This window comes from Eupeodes corollae, chromosome 3 (genome assembly GCF_945859685.1).
Source record: "Eupeodes corollae chromosome 3, idEupCoro1.1, whole genome shotgun sequence".
NCBI lineage: Eukaryota > Metazoa > Arthropoda > Insecta > Diptera > Syrphidae > Eupeodes > Eupeodes corollae.
Window position 1 is genome coordinate 96,182,056 of NC_079149.1, and position 15,087 is coordinate 96,197,142.

Sequence of the window (15,087 nt, forward strand, 5' to 3'; positions counted from 1 at the left end):
CTTCATCATCGATATAAAAATGATAATTATGTAGTGGACCCACACCAGGTGGAAACTGTTGTAAGACATGGTTGAATTTTTCGCAGTGAAAGGTGGAGATTTGAAAATGAGGAATTTGAAGTAGTAAATGATTACATTATCAAGAAACCTTCATCTGAAATACAATATACTGAAAATGGCTTTTGGCATATTTGTTTAATGAAGAAATTTTAGACAAATAATTAATGTGTGTTTCTCAATTCAAACACTTTTCTTTTAGGAACAAATAATTTTCATGGAAAAATATTACCTTTTCGAAAAATGAGCTTTCTGCATTTTTAAATATTTTCACTATTTAACTTTAGTTCAAGCCCCAGAGGTTTAATTTTGGAACTTAATACTTGTTAGTGGGTTCAAAAAACACTGGAATGCAGAATCACTGTATAGAACTTAATTTAAAACACGTTCTAATTATACGGTCTCGAAAGAAAAGGCAATTGTGAAATATTTTGACCTTAAACTCTTGTTTAAATGTATCGTAGCATTTTTGTATTTAATAATATTGAGACTTCATGAATGAAAATATTAATATGAACGTATTCAAATAAGAGAAAAGCCTGGGATTAAACAATATAAATTCATGTGGTAAATAAATAAAATGTCCTCAATTGGAATTCTAAGGAGTTTCTTATAGTATCTTATTTATGATGTTCTGAAAGTCTGTACCAATTTTTATTAATATTTGAATTTTTCCTAAACAAAATTTCTAATTTAATTGGGCTGTCCTAGAAAAGATAGGTTGTTTCGTTATATTCAAATTAATTCTAAAATGAGTTAAGCTTAAAAGGAAATAATTTAAGAAAAAGAAATGCAGGTTTTCTGATGGAGAAACAAAATATAAATTTATAATCTGAAACTTTTTTCAATACGAATAACAACTTATGAAAAAATCGCTACATTTAGCAATATTGAGGCCGCTGTAATTTCTTACATTTTCTCGTACAACAATATTAACATAGGTCCTTCATTGTCCCTACAAAAAAGTCCAAAGAGGTCAAATTGGAGCACCAAAACGGTTGATAACATAGTTTTGGAAGCGCAGAAACAGAGGTTGCATAAACCAAAATCTTTAATTTGAAAAGAAAGTGCATAACACGGTTCCAGCTCCATTTTCTAAGAAAAATGATTCAATGATACAATTACTCCACAATCAGCACAAAATTTCTGTTAATGCTCTCAAACATAACTTTTGGGTTTTCCGAGCAGATAATCCAATTTTATTGGTTAGTGATAAGAGATAATTTTTCGTCAAAAACCATTGCCAATTCAAGTTGTTGTAAGGCCCAACCTGTGAAGTAATAAAGAAGAGGAATGTATGTATGATCGTATGTATGGCACTGAATTTGTGTCAATATTTTGAGTGCAAAACAATCTACGCAAAACTTGTAAGCTGTTTAAAAAAAAGATGTATTAAAAAACTAAGTTGGCAATATTGATTTAATTATTACTTTATTTTCTCTGAATACTTCACAAATAGAAAATTAAAAAACACACGATCAAGGAAGGTGTATAAGAGCAAGTGGAGTAAAGAGAGAGGAAAGAACTCACGGCGTTGCACACCAAAAGTGTTTAGATTAAAGACATTATATTCGCAATTGAGATACGCGCATCAGTTCAACTGAATTGAGCCGATGCCAGACTCGAGGCCAAATTGGCCCCAGACATCTGGTCCAACAAAAACGACATCAAACTACATTTTTCAATACGCTAAAAGTATGAACAAGACAGAAATAAAAGAAAGAAAAAAACTAGAATAGAATTACGATGTCAGGCCCGCCAAAAGATTCCAAGGAATTTGTGTGCATTTTAGAACGCAACGGAGCGCATACACTGTCGCGACAGTCTACCAAATTCTATGTCCCAACGCCTATTTGTAGAGGTTCTCTTGACTATAAAGGCCTATTGCTCTAGCTCTAGCTCTGGCTCTAGGCATATAATGTAGTTGCATGTGGTATAATGCATAAAGATGGACGAAGAAGTATGCGCATTTGATTAGAAGAAAATGCTTTGAGGTATGAATTTAGAAATTGAAAGTTTTAGAAAAAAAAGAAAAGTATTCCGGATTCTTTGGCACAGAATTGGGAATTAGATATAATTTGGAAGTATTTTTGTAAGAAGTTATAAGAGCGGGTCTTAAGTGCTTTTTATTTTAAAAAATGCCTCACATATGTCAAGAAGAGAGGCACCACAATAATCAGCCAATGAGACATTTGTAGACTCATCCTTAAAGTCAAATAAGTCTTAATATCAGCAACGTTGTATGAGCGGAGGTGCATGATGTGCAATGACTCTATAAGCACAGGATGAACTTTGAATGGCATCCTAAAACCTTTATTTAATTATCAAATGTGCAATACATAAACATTGAAAAAAAAATGGGTCAGCTCGATATTAAGGTTTTAATAGTTTAGGAGTTTTTTTTTCAATTTATTAAGACTAAAAATATAAGTTTTTGGTCAAAAAAAAATCAAATTTTCTCAAAAACAAACTGATAGATTATTTTAAAATTTTCTCTAACATATTTTTTCCTATTTTGGCTTAAGTTTTTAACTTATTAATTCAACATAATTGCATACCAAAAATATTTTGGAACTAAAATTGAAAAATATTATACATACAAAATTAATTTAAAAAACAAACGCTCCAAATATTTAATACAAATTTGAAAAATTAAGTTTTTTTGAAAAATCAAATGTCGTTTAAATTTTTGAAAACAATCTTTTTTTGCAGGTAACTTTTTTAAATCTAAAAATAATTTTTGGATAGATGCGCAGGACCCAATCTTGGATTTTATTTAATTGGCATATGTGAACTTTTTCGCGATTCGTATTAAAACTTATGATAAAAACAAGTTCATTGAGAGATAACTGACATCTAAATTTACTTTTAAAAAATAATTAAAATAGAGGATATTACCTTAACTACATATCTTAGATTATAGGACCAAAATCTTTTTTTATGTCAGTAAGAAGTTATTGTAATGGGCCCGATTTGCCAAATTGAAAATTTTGACCATTCTCGACGTTTCAAGGTCCCTAGAGACGAAATAAAAGATTTTTAGAAAGACGTCTGTGCGTGCGTGTGTACGTACGTTCCTACGTCCGTACGTTCGCGACGTTTTTTTCATCTTTCATAGCTCAAGAATCAAAAGAGATATCGATTTCAAATAAATTTTGTTATACAGAATATTGTTTTTTGACATCTGAAAAAAATTTGAGAAAAATCGAATTGACAGTTTTTTTATAAAAATAAAAATCTCAAAATAACATTACTCAAAGTTGGTAAAAATTGAATATCGATTCAAATATCTTTTCAAAAACTTGGAATTTAGGCTTCAAACTTATTTTATCTTATAAAAAATATTGTTTTCAACATTCTGAAAAACGTTGAGAAAAATCGAATTGACAGTTTTCTTACAAAAAAATAAAAACCTAAAAAAATGTATAAAAGTTGATAAAAATTGATTTTCGACTCAAATATCTTTTCAAAAATTTGAGATATTGGCTTTAATTAACTTTTGTCTTTAAAAAATTTTGTTGTCAACATTCAGTAAAATTTTGAAAAAAATCGAATTGACAGTTTTTGTATAAAAAAATAAAAACCGAAAAAAAATAATAAAAGTTGGTAAAAAATGATTTTCGACTCAAATAGCTTTCAAAAATTAAAAATATTGGCTTCAAACTTATTTTATTTCACAGAAAATATTGTTTTCGATAATAAGTAATTTTTATATAAAAATCCAACAGTCCGGTTTTTTCATACAAAATAAAATCTACAAAAAGCAGTACACAAATTTGTTAAAAATTGATACGAGTAAATATAGACAACTTTTTAAACAAGACAAATCGACAGACGGGAAGGGAAGTTATCAGTGTGGGTCACATCCCAGCCTCTTTGTTTTAAGTTTTTGAAGTGTGTCTACACCAAAGAAACATTGTTTGAAAAGCGTTTCTGAAATTTTTCAGAATCATTTCAGAAATGTTACTCTGTTTCCAAAATGTTTCTTAAATGTTCCTAAAATGTTTCTTAAATGTTTCTTTGATTTGGACACACCCTTAGATGTCTATCAGTAAATTTTATTTTTTAAATTAAACAAATAGCGATCTCCAGAAATTATTATAGCAATATCACCATTTTGTATACTTATTCTATTGCATCAAGCTATGATTTGTTAGAAAAACTTAAATACTTTTTTAACAATTAATAGGCTATAATGCGACCCCCACTAATAACTTCCTATCTGTGCGAGTCTGTCTATTTTTCTAAGACTTAAATATACTATTTATAACAACATTTTATGTAAGATAAAACAAAATACTGAAGTAAATGCCTTTCTTTAAAAACAAGTTATTCTTCATTGCATACAATTATTCTGCAGGTAATATCATTTGCTGTTCATAAAATATTTCTGGTGAACGTTTTTGTTAAGCTTTTTGATTTATAAAGAACCATTCATTTAATGTAAGTCGTTGCGTTATTGGTTCGTGATATTTTGGGGGACAACCAAAATTCTTAGTTTTTTTTTTAATTGATATTATCTGTAAAACAAAATAATTTCAAGTTGATATCCTTACAAGTTCTTGAGAAATGGACGACGAAAAATGGTTACCGAACGAACGTTCATACACGCACACGCATACATGTGAGGTGCAATAGTGGAATTTTTTGAGAGTTGTTCTTATTTTGTCTTTGCTTTATTTAACCGCATATTTGTTCTTTCTATACGTCTATAACTTAACTTTATCAGGCTCTGAAATTATTAAGGATCTCTGATTGAAACATTGCTTCCAGTCATCTACTATACATTGATCTTTAAACTGATGATTCAATCTTCCTTTATGTGCATGGTTAGGATGTGACCGATCCAATGAAGTTGACTTGTTTTAGAGTTTTCAACTATATCCACGTCTTAATACAGCTCATGTCCTCAATTCGTCATCTCTGAACAAAGGAAAGCAATCCAAATAGGATTTTTTTTTTCAATAAAGCTCAACGCCGTATAGCAAGGCTGTCAGTATGAGCATATGTTTTGGCTTGATATTCAAAAGTAGAATCTTTGAAAAGCTACCTTATCTATGATTCGCTTAGTACCTTTTTTCAGACTCTACATTTATCTCAGACTCTACATTAAGTTCAAAGCATAGCATTAAAGTGAATTTTACCGGATGTCTGGAAACCGTTATAATGCATAAAGCATTTTTGGACTTCGGAATTTAAATAAGAAATTCAAACTTTTATCTCACAAAAAGCATATAAGTCGTAAGAATACTATAAACCTTAATATAAATAAAGTTAGGGACAATTATAGCAATCCTATAACCACCTTAAATAATTCTGGACCAGGTTCTTCAGAGTTGTTATACCAGAATGGTTTGTGCCCTTGTCAAATTTAAATTCAAATTCAAACTTTTGAAGTGGTTCATATTATAACAGTTTCTTTTATGTCTTCTATAATGGTTTGTGCATGTGCTTTATTTCAAATTATGTATAATATTTTATAGCAACAATTTTAACGAAAGATTTGAAATTGTTTTTTTTTAATATTTAAATATTCAAATTTAAAAACAAAAATAATTAGAAAACTGAGTGACTATGGATAAGTTCATTAATAAAAAAATGAAGCAGTAATGCAAGATTTGCGAAATGTAAATACACTGCATTACTGCAGTCGTTACCTTTGTTCAAAAAAACAGTCTGATAGCTGACCTGCAGCCATTTTTTTTCTGTTGCTGCTCTGCAGGAAAATGTCAGAAGAAGATGAGTAGGTAAAATAATTGAATATTTATTGAATTTTTGGCAAAAAATAAAAAATAATAAGTTGAAATATAATATTTATACTTCATAGAAATGAATGAATAAATGAATTTGTTTTATTCAAAACATTAAAAACAAGTCCTCAGAAAACATTTGTATTGGACTTTTTGAAAGAATTAAGTTAAAACACTAAAAAACCAAAACCCGCCCAACTGAAAAAACTTAATTATTTCTGTCGTACTTTTCTATAGGCGCCTAATTTGATGACATGAACTGGCTTTTTATATTGTTATCAGCCGCATTCTTGCAGTAGTTTTTCGGTTCATAGATGCATTGCATGAATTTTGTCGACAGGCTTGTGGAACTAATTGCATTTTTGAACTCAGCCTATGTGTTTAACACTTGATTATGTCAAATTAGTAGTCCCTGATATCAAAAATGTACATGTTAAAAGAGTGGCTGGAATGCGATCTACATTGATCACTTTCGATTCCTATCTGTCGATATTTCTAAGACCTTAAGAAAAAATAGAGTTTTTCAATTGGCATCCAGTGGTAGTCATTTTGTTTTGGTGACATCTGTCAAATCTTTTGTTTATTACTCAGTGGCTTATGCCAAATCATTATGGCAAGTTACACGATTTAACACCTCATTGAAGTTATAAAACTTTATTATTAAAATGAGTGTTCCTTAACGCAAACGTTGTGGACATTGTGCCCATTTTACGGTAGACGTGGTGGCCCTTCACAGTCAACTCTTCAACGTTTTGTGGTCAAATTTGAGACGAACGGTTCAGTAAACAATCAGCCAACACCCGTTCGTTCAAGTAACGCAAGATTGGCAGAGAACATCGCCGCGGTCCATGAAAGTGTACAGCAGAACCCGAAGCTGTACACAAGAACTCGGCTTTTCGCAAACTTAATTTTGGCAAATTTTGGGTCGAGACTCGGGCATAAACCCGTACAAGATTTAACTAAGTCAGGGGCTAAAATTTCATGAGGACCCCAATTTTGGTCGAAAAATCACCTTTAATGATGAAGCGAAATTTTTGGACGAATGGCTGTGTTAACAAGCAAAGTTGGCGTATATGGGATGACACCAACCCATGAGAGGTTCAACAGGTGATAATGCATCCTCAAAAAGTCACAGTTTTGTGTGGATTTTGGGTCGGCGGCGTAATTGGTACGTATCCTTTTTTGAAAATGAAGTTGTTGAGGTGCGTCAACAGCGAGCGCTACAAAACGATGATAACTAATTTCTTGTGGCCCAAATTGAACCATATACATAGATCTAAATAGACAAAAGCCACGACATAGTTTTTAATTGTTATAAAAACAATTCCGATTAGATTTCTCTAAGAACATTATCTAAGATTAATAATAAATTATTTTTTATAGAATCAATCAATTTTCTTAAAAATCTGAAGTTCGCATGGCTCACTCTGATTTTTCCCCACACGTGTTTTCTAAAATCAAAGTCTTCCTTCCTTATATATTGTATTCTAAAATAGCATTTTCTTTGGCTATTATTTAATTAACCTCTCCGTTGAATTTAATTATTCTACAGGATTTTGAATTTGTTCATATAAACGCTACCAACTACAAACAAAATTAGGCGGATAGCACGCAACTTTGACCTCACATATTTTAGATTGTTGGCCTTGTAATTATGAAGAAGGGTTAATGTTAACTCATATTTTGTTATGAGGGCTTAATTTTTGTACCAACATTGACTCTTAATTTTAATATTCTACAACACTTTAAGGTGTAGTTTTAATCTAATTGTTGAGAAAATTCGAACTTTCGATTTTTGGCCAAACAATTTGTATGGGGACAACAGCTATTTTTAGTCTTAAAAAGAAAATGAAAAAAAAGCCTTCCATGAATCGGCTCAAAACCTTAATTTCAAAATTTGAAGTCAATTAACCCAATGATTGGGCTATAGAGGCGAAGACAGACAGATTGGATCTAGGGACCCACTTTTTTCGACATCTTTAACATCGTAATGTCATGTTTGATTTAAATCTCGAGTTCAAACTTTGATACGAATGTATAACTTGCCATATAGTTCCTATATGTCACAAGTCGTAATCAATTTTTGAACATTGCCTTTCGTTTCACCACAAGGCCTGCCCTTGTGTGAAATTTCAAGATTCTCGAATATCAGGAAAATCTTCATTATTTTGATGATCTATCAGTCAGTTACGGTTTTTTGCGATTTTTGAAGTACTGAATTTCAGAAACTCTTTTGGCTACGAAGCTGAATTTAAGTGAGATACATATCATCGAATATTTTAAGTAAGTCTAGCAAATGCGTAGAGCTTAGCGTTATTGGTTCTGGCTGGGATTGTTATAATTGTAAATAGGTAGAAGTGACAGAACTTGGCTATGATTTTTTACGACTATATGAATCCAGCATACCTCTTACCAAATAAAATAAAGCAACTATTTAAAAACGCATGTTCTAACAAAAGCATAGAAATGAAATCCCTTATTACCCATAAGTTTCTATAACATCGGTCTCATTATGTGAAATCCTTATAAAAGCATAATAATCCGCGAATATAGTGCTAAAAAGTATCTAGGTACCTTTTAGCGGATAGCCACTTATCGGAACATTAAAGCCATAACCGAACACATTGTCATTGCGCCAGTTAATTCTTTCCCCGGAATCGTATGATTCTATAGTATTTAAGGTGTTTACTTTTTTTTCCTCCAATGGCCTCGTTGTATGACACAGGAAGCAGACAAAACCCATTCACCTACATACGTACAAAAATAAAACTAAAGGAATATGAACTTATGCTGTGTATGTGTAGCATCCTTAATGAGTTCGGAGGTCGCCGCCGCCGTCGGTAAAAGTTTTCTCTGCAAAGGACAATAAAAACCTTTTTTTTTGTTTTTCCTTTAAACTTGAAGTACATAGGTATCTAGTAGTATTTTTATTTTCTCTTTGCGGAAGCTCTTTGTTCCAATTATGCATTCATTTGAAATCTCTAAAAAAGGACTCGCACAAGGAGTCTTTTTTATTTTATATTTTTTTTTTCTATTTGCACAAATGGCTCCGAGAAATTGCCAATTTGTCAAAGTCTGACGAGATAATTAGTCCGAGTGCAAAAGAGATTTTGGGAATATGATTATGATTTAGTGACAATTTAACCTTAAATATGATTGACCATTGCCTTGTCAATTAAATTTGTTTATTTTGTTTCTTCTCAGAGATTTTGCATATCAAATGGAATAATAATAATTATTCTTCCAATCAAGAAATCAATTATGTTTTAGCGAGGAATAATAAATAGTTCAAGAGGGACATTGATTGGATGATTTTTTGAAGTTTGAATTTTGAATAGATAACTATGAAACAAAAGTAGAGATGCAACAATTATTTTCTTTCGTTCTATTTTTAGAATAAATCAATTGAAATTTCCTGAAGTTTATTATGTTCGAGCCGAACGAAGTAGGAGTAGAGTCTATAGTTATCTTTAATTAAAACCTTGTTTTTTTCTTTCTCCAACTCTATTATCGATATAAAATCGATTGTTTAACTCCTTCAGAAACTACTACTATACCTTCACAAATAAGGACTCTACAGGAAATGGAGTCGATGTACCTCTGGTCGGTTGGTAAAGGTATATGTACCTCTACTCCTACTGTCTAATGACTTGTTGATGATGGTGATGCCTTTGACTTATATGATCCATCAGCAATAAACTTATATAGGAAAAACAAAGGTAGGTATAGGTTAGTACGACATATAATTGGTACTCTTGCTTAGGTAGGTATAATTAACCTTTTTCAAGAATGCTATAATGAGACAATTGAAAAATACAAAAATAGAAGCTTTTAACAAACGATGATGGATGGAAAGAAGATTTAATGAAAAATCATCCTTTTTGTATTATTTGTACTTGATTTTACTATGATTTAACTTGAAACACAAAGAAATAAGACTAATGAGTTCGATGTTGCAAAATGTTATTTGAAAAGTTAAGCACTTTTTTTCTTAAAAAGTTTCTTTTATTTTTTGATTCAAACAAGTGCAGTGCAAGTGCTTGGAAATGTAATAAATAATTTAATTAATTTGTTAAAAATATGTAAGATACAGAATAAAAACATAAATGATTTTCAGAAATTATTCAAAGTTTGGTATTTGAGGATTTTATATCAGAGAACCATTAGGTTCTGTTTTTAATCCCCCTCTATTAACATCCTTATAAACATCTAAAAGATTATTAGTTTTAAGTACAAATAACATTTAATTGTTCTTGAAATAAAAATAATTATTAAATACACGAAACACATGTTTTAGTAACAGAATATTTAAAAATTAATTAAAACTAGGATCTCTGATTGTTTGAATGGACTCAGAAATTGAAGACATACGATAATCGATTTACAGTTTTTCCTTAGAGCGGAATCGTGTTATAACATATCTGTGGGACCCGTTTCGGAAATATGACCTCTTTAACCTTCTAATTTTTTGAGGGAAAAATGAAGAACCGATGTTACATTAATACTCTGGAAACATGAAGTAAATAAAATGTCAATAGCACTATTATTTTTAAAACTTTTATTAACTTCTCAAAGTTCAAAAAGTTATTGTAATCGGTTGGATTTCGAAAATTTAAAATTTTGAAAAGAGAAGAGATATCATCTTCAAAAAAAATGTGTTCTACGGATAGCGTCATTGGTTACTTAATCAAAATATTTGACAATTTACTTGTTAGCAGTTTGCAAAATATTTAGCAATTTAATAACGGAGTCCAAAATGTTTAAATTCTATTTTTGTTTTGCTAACTTTTAAATTCCTAATCGCCTTTTTTTAAGAAACGATAATCCAAACATGTCTAAAAAGTGACAGTTCATGAATATAAACAAAGCAAACACGCTTAAAAGGACCTATTAATTGGAATTCTCAACTGTTGATTAGAAAATTCCATCTTTTGCTCTTATAAGAATAATAATTGTACAGATGCCAAATAGATTAGCAGATTAGCAAAGCAGCCATTCTGTGATTTTAATTTTACCAAATCGTTAACAGTAATAGCTGTGGAGTGATGGTTAGTGTGTTTGACTGTCATGCCAGAGGTCTGGGGTTCAATTCCTGCCAGTGCCATCTAAGTTTTTTCACTGGTACTGCCTCTGGCGAGGAATTGACAAATCCTCCAAGAGTAATTCCTGCTTTCTTAAATAAGGATTCGACTTAAAACTGTAGGTTCCTTCTATACCTCACAATATTACTCGCATGCATGAATGGTTGAAAGTTGTAAGTCACTAAGCCCTAGTTCTCAACGGACTATTGCGCCACCTAATTTTTAACTTCCCATAGAAAGTTATTGTAATGAGTCCGATTTGTCAAATTGAAAGTTTTGACATTTCTCGACGTTTCAAGAGTCGAAATAAAAGATTTTTAGAGAGATGTCTGTGTGTGTGTGTGTTCGTACATTCGTACGTTCGCGACGTTTTTTTCGTCCTCCATAGCTCATGAACCAGAAGAGATATCAACTTCAAATAATTTTTGTTATACAGATAATAAGGCAGAAAGATGCAGAAAGGGCTCTCAAGAAAATTGCGTGGGTGGTTTTTTTAACATAGTAGTTCGAAAAAAAGGTGAAAATTTTGGTTAACCCTAAATATCTTACGACTCAAAAACGCTAGAGACTTGAATTAAATTTTATTGTAACGTGATATCAAACAAGTATATTTTTTGAAAAAATCCATTTAACGGTTTTTTTTTATAAATCAAATAAACTGAAAAAAAAATTTGTCACCTCCAAAACTTTACGACTAAAATATGATTTCATCTCCAAAACAATTTTGTGCAACGAAGAATAATGTTTTTTAAATCTCATACAATTTTGAGAAAAATCGAATTGACAGTTTTTTTTATAAAAAATAAAAATCTAAAAAAAAAAATTACTCAAAGTTAGTAAAAATTGAATATCGACTCAAATATCTTTTCAAAAACTTGAAATTTAGGCTTCAAACTAATTTTAACTTATAATAAATATTGTTTTTACATTTTGAAAATCTTGAGAAAAATCGAATTGACATTTTTTTTACAAAAAATAAAATCCTAAAAAAAAAAATGAATAAAAGTTGGTAAAAATTGATTTTCTACTCAAATATGTTTTTAAAACTTTGAGATATTGACTTTAATTCACTTTTATCTTTCAAAAAATATTGTTGTCAACATTCAGTAACATTTTTACAAAAAATTGAAAACCGAAAAAAAAAAATTAACGAAAGTTAGTAAAAAATGATTTTCGACTCAAACATTTTTTATTATAGCTTCTGACTAATTTTTACTTTTAAGAAATATTGTTTTCAACATTAGTACAAATTTTGAGAAAAATCAAACTGACAGTTTCTTACAAAATATAAAAACCTAAAAAAAAATTATAAAAGTCGGTCAAAATTGATTTTCGACTCAAATATCTTTTCAAAAATTTGAATTATTGGCTTCAAACTTATTTTATAATAAAATATTGTTTTCGATATTCAGTAATTTTTATGTAAAAATCCAACAGTCCGTTTTTTCATAAAAAATTAAATCTACATAAAATAGTACGCAAATTTGGTAAAAATTGATACGAGTACATATAGACAAACTTTTAAGCAAGACAAATCGACAGACGGGATGCGAAGTTATCAGTGTGGGTCGCATTACAGCCTCTTTTTTTATTTTATAAATGTTACGAAATATTTTATACAAAATGAAGTAAAATTTAAACATTCCCAAATATTTGGTGAGTAAGAGGCAGCAGGGATGTTATATTGTAAACAAAGTTTACAAATTTTTTGGAATCAATTGGAAGGCACGAAATTGTATGCCAAAACTTAAAGGATTTGGAAATCGTAGATGTAATAGATGATTTAAACTGTCTTAATGGATATAATCTATTTCGGTCAGATAGATCCGGGCGTGGTGGACTTGTCGCGATCTATTTTAAGGCGGGTAATGACGTGCAATTTGCGGTGGTTCTTGCCTTCTGGGGCTTCTTGTAAGTATTTATTTTAAAATGTTTAAAATACTATAGGCAATCTTCTTCGGGGTAGTGCTTACAACCGAAATAGAACTGTTAATCAGATGACATTTTACCAACTTATTAGAGAAGTAAAAGTGACTTTAATGGGACTCTTATTATTGAATAAAGGCTATAGAAGAGCTAAGGGTTAAACTTGAAGTTAATAAATGTATAGTTTCTAGTCCATTTAGATTTTTTTACGGCATTCGACATGCTTGACCATATTGTACTTTTTAATAAGTAACTTCAAAAATTCAGTGTATCAGCAGAAGCCATACAATTATTATCGTCCTATTTTAGCGATGCACTTTGAATTAATCTTTACGCTTGGCCTGATAAAGCAGAATGAAGTGATCATGGCTAAATTTCTATCATTTTTGATTTCCCAAAGACAATTTTTCTAATAGCTAGAATTACAAGCTCTTCAGTCTCTCCCAAGCAAATACTATACTCATGGCTAGTGGCATTGGAGGAAGGTTACGCTTTTGCATAGAGTTTTTGAAGAGTTAAATTCTACACGGTTTTTGATTCCCCATAGGACAATGCTGTGAAGCTCACAATTTAATGATCTTATTATACGCTGCCATTGGAAGTCCACACCTAAAGGACAAGGATAAAAGTCTTAAAAACAATATGAAAACAATGCTGCCATCAGTGAAGCAATTAAGTTGATTAATCGTTTCAGACAAAAGATCATTTCTAAAATAAGGTACAATGTCGAATACAAAACGAAACCCTGGGGCACACCACAGCCTTTATTTTGTGGATATCGATTGAACCCACCTAATACTCTTTAAGTTGAGCGATACAAACGTTAATTTAATTCGGTAAAAAAGCTTGATGCTTAACTCAACAGTTAGAGTGGGAGAAAAATTCGTTTTTTTATTAGGGACAGACGAATGCTGTTTTCTATTCACTGATAAAGTGACATGAAGAGAAGGACCGATATGGAAAAGCTTACGCAATGGTTTCTCCAGCGTTAAAGAACACCTCTTCAGAACAATAGCGAGGATGCTATTACACTCAGCTGATTTGTAAATGTCGAGATGACGAGATCTTTCAATACTCTAGCAACTTTACGGGTGTAAAAGAAGCTTCACCCCATAGAGTCGTTTACGGTATCAAGTACATTAGAGGTACATTGATTGGCAGCTTTTATCACTCAGGCTCAGAAAAAGAGTGTTATAAGAAACGAGAATAGAAACCGAAAATAACGAAGTATTAAGTTTTACGTACAATCTGTATAAATTAAAAGAATTTTTAACTGTTACCAATATGTCAGTTGAAGGCCTTTCCAACTTGTTTAAACATATTCCTGTTTTACTGAGAGCAGTTGGCTTTGTGAATCCGGAATAAATCTATGGTCCTAATAAAGTCCCTACATTTCGAATGAAACCATGAGTTATCCTTAAGTTTGATAGATCTCAATTCACAAATAAATACGTTCGTAACTATTTCTCTGCTGGAATCCACGTCACTATACAGAGGAAGCATAGTTGAAAGTTGAATTTCATGAAGAAATTCTTGCGGAATCAAAAATTTAAAATAATAAAACACGTATAGGCTAGAGCGTCTGTATCAAAAATAAGGTGACGAACATTTTTATGGATGTACAAATTTTGATTCCGCATTAACTCTTTCTTACTTCGACAATCGCCAAACTTTTGTTCAAAAACGTGAGGCCCTTGTAATTCATCTTTTCGAATGTCCTTCCGGAAAACAAATCTTCCTTTAAACTATGAAAAGCTTCAACAAATTCACCATTTTCCCCAAGTATACAAAGACAGGATAAAAAAAAGAATTTTTTTGTGGAACTTAAGCTTGAACATGCGCTTCGCAGTCCACAATTCATTTAAGGCGAATTGAAATGATGTACCCCCCGAAAGTTAATCAGCCACACAGCCTATAGGTGAATTGGCATTGGCTTGACATGAGCGATAAAATGCGGGTTGGGTTGTTTTTTTCATTTAAAGTGAGGACATCATACTTTTGCGATGCATCCGCTCCTTCCGGCGGATTTTGTTTGACACATACGCATGCCACACCGCACATGCTGCACCACAAACGGGATATGTACTTTTTTTTAGTTCAATATCCTTTGGCCGTTTCATTACGTTATTTTCATTTTATTTTATTTCTCTTTTATTTTGTCTGGACTTAAATCTCTTTTTTATATATTATTTTACATTTAGAGGCTTTTATGATATGGAGCTACATTTGTGGGTGTTGTTATTTTTGTTTTCATTTTGGAAAACGCGTGATGT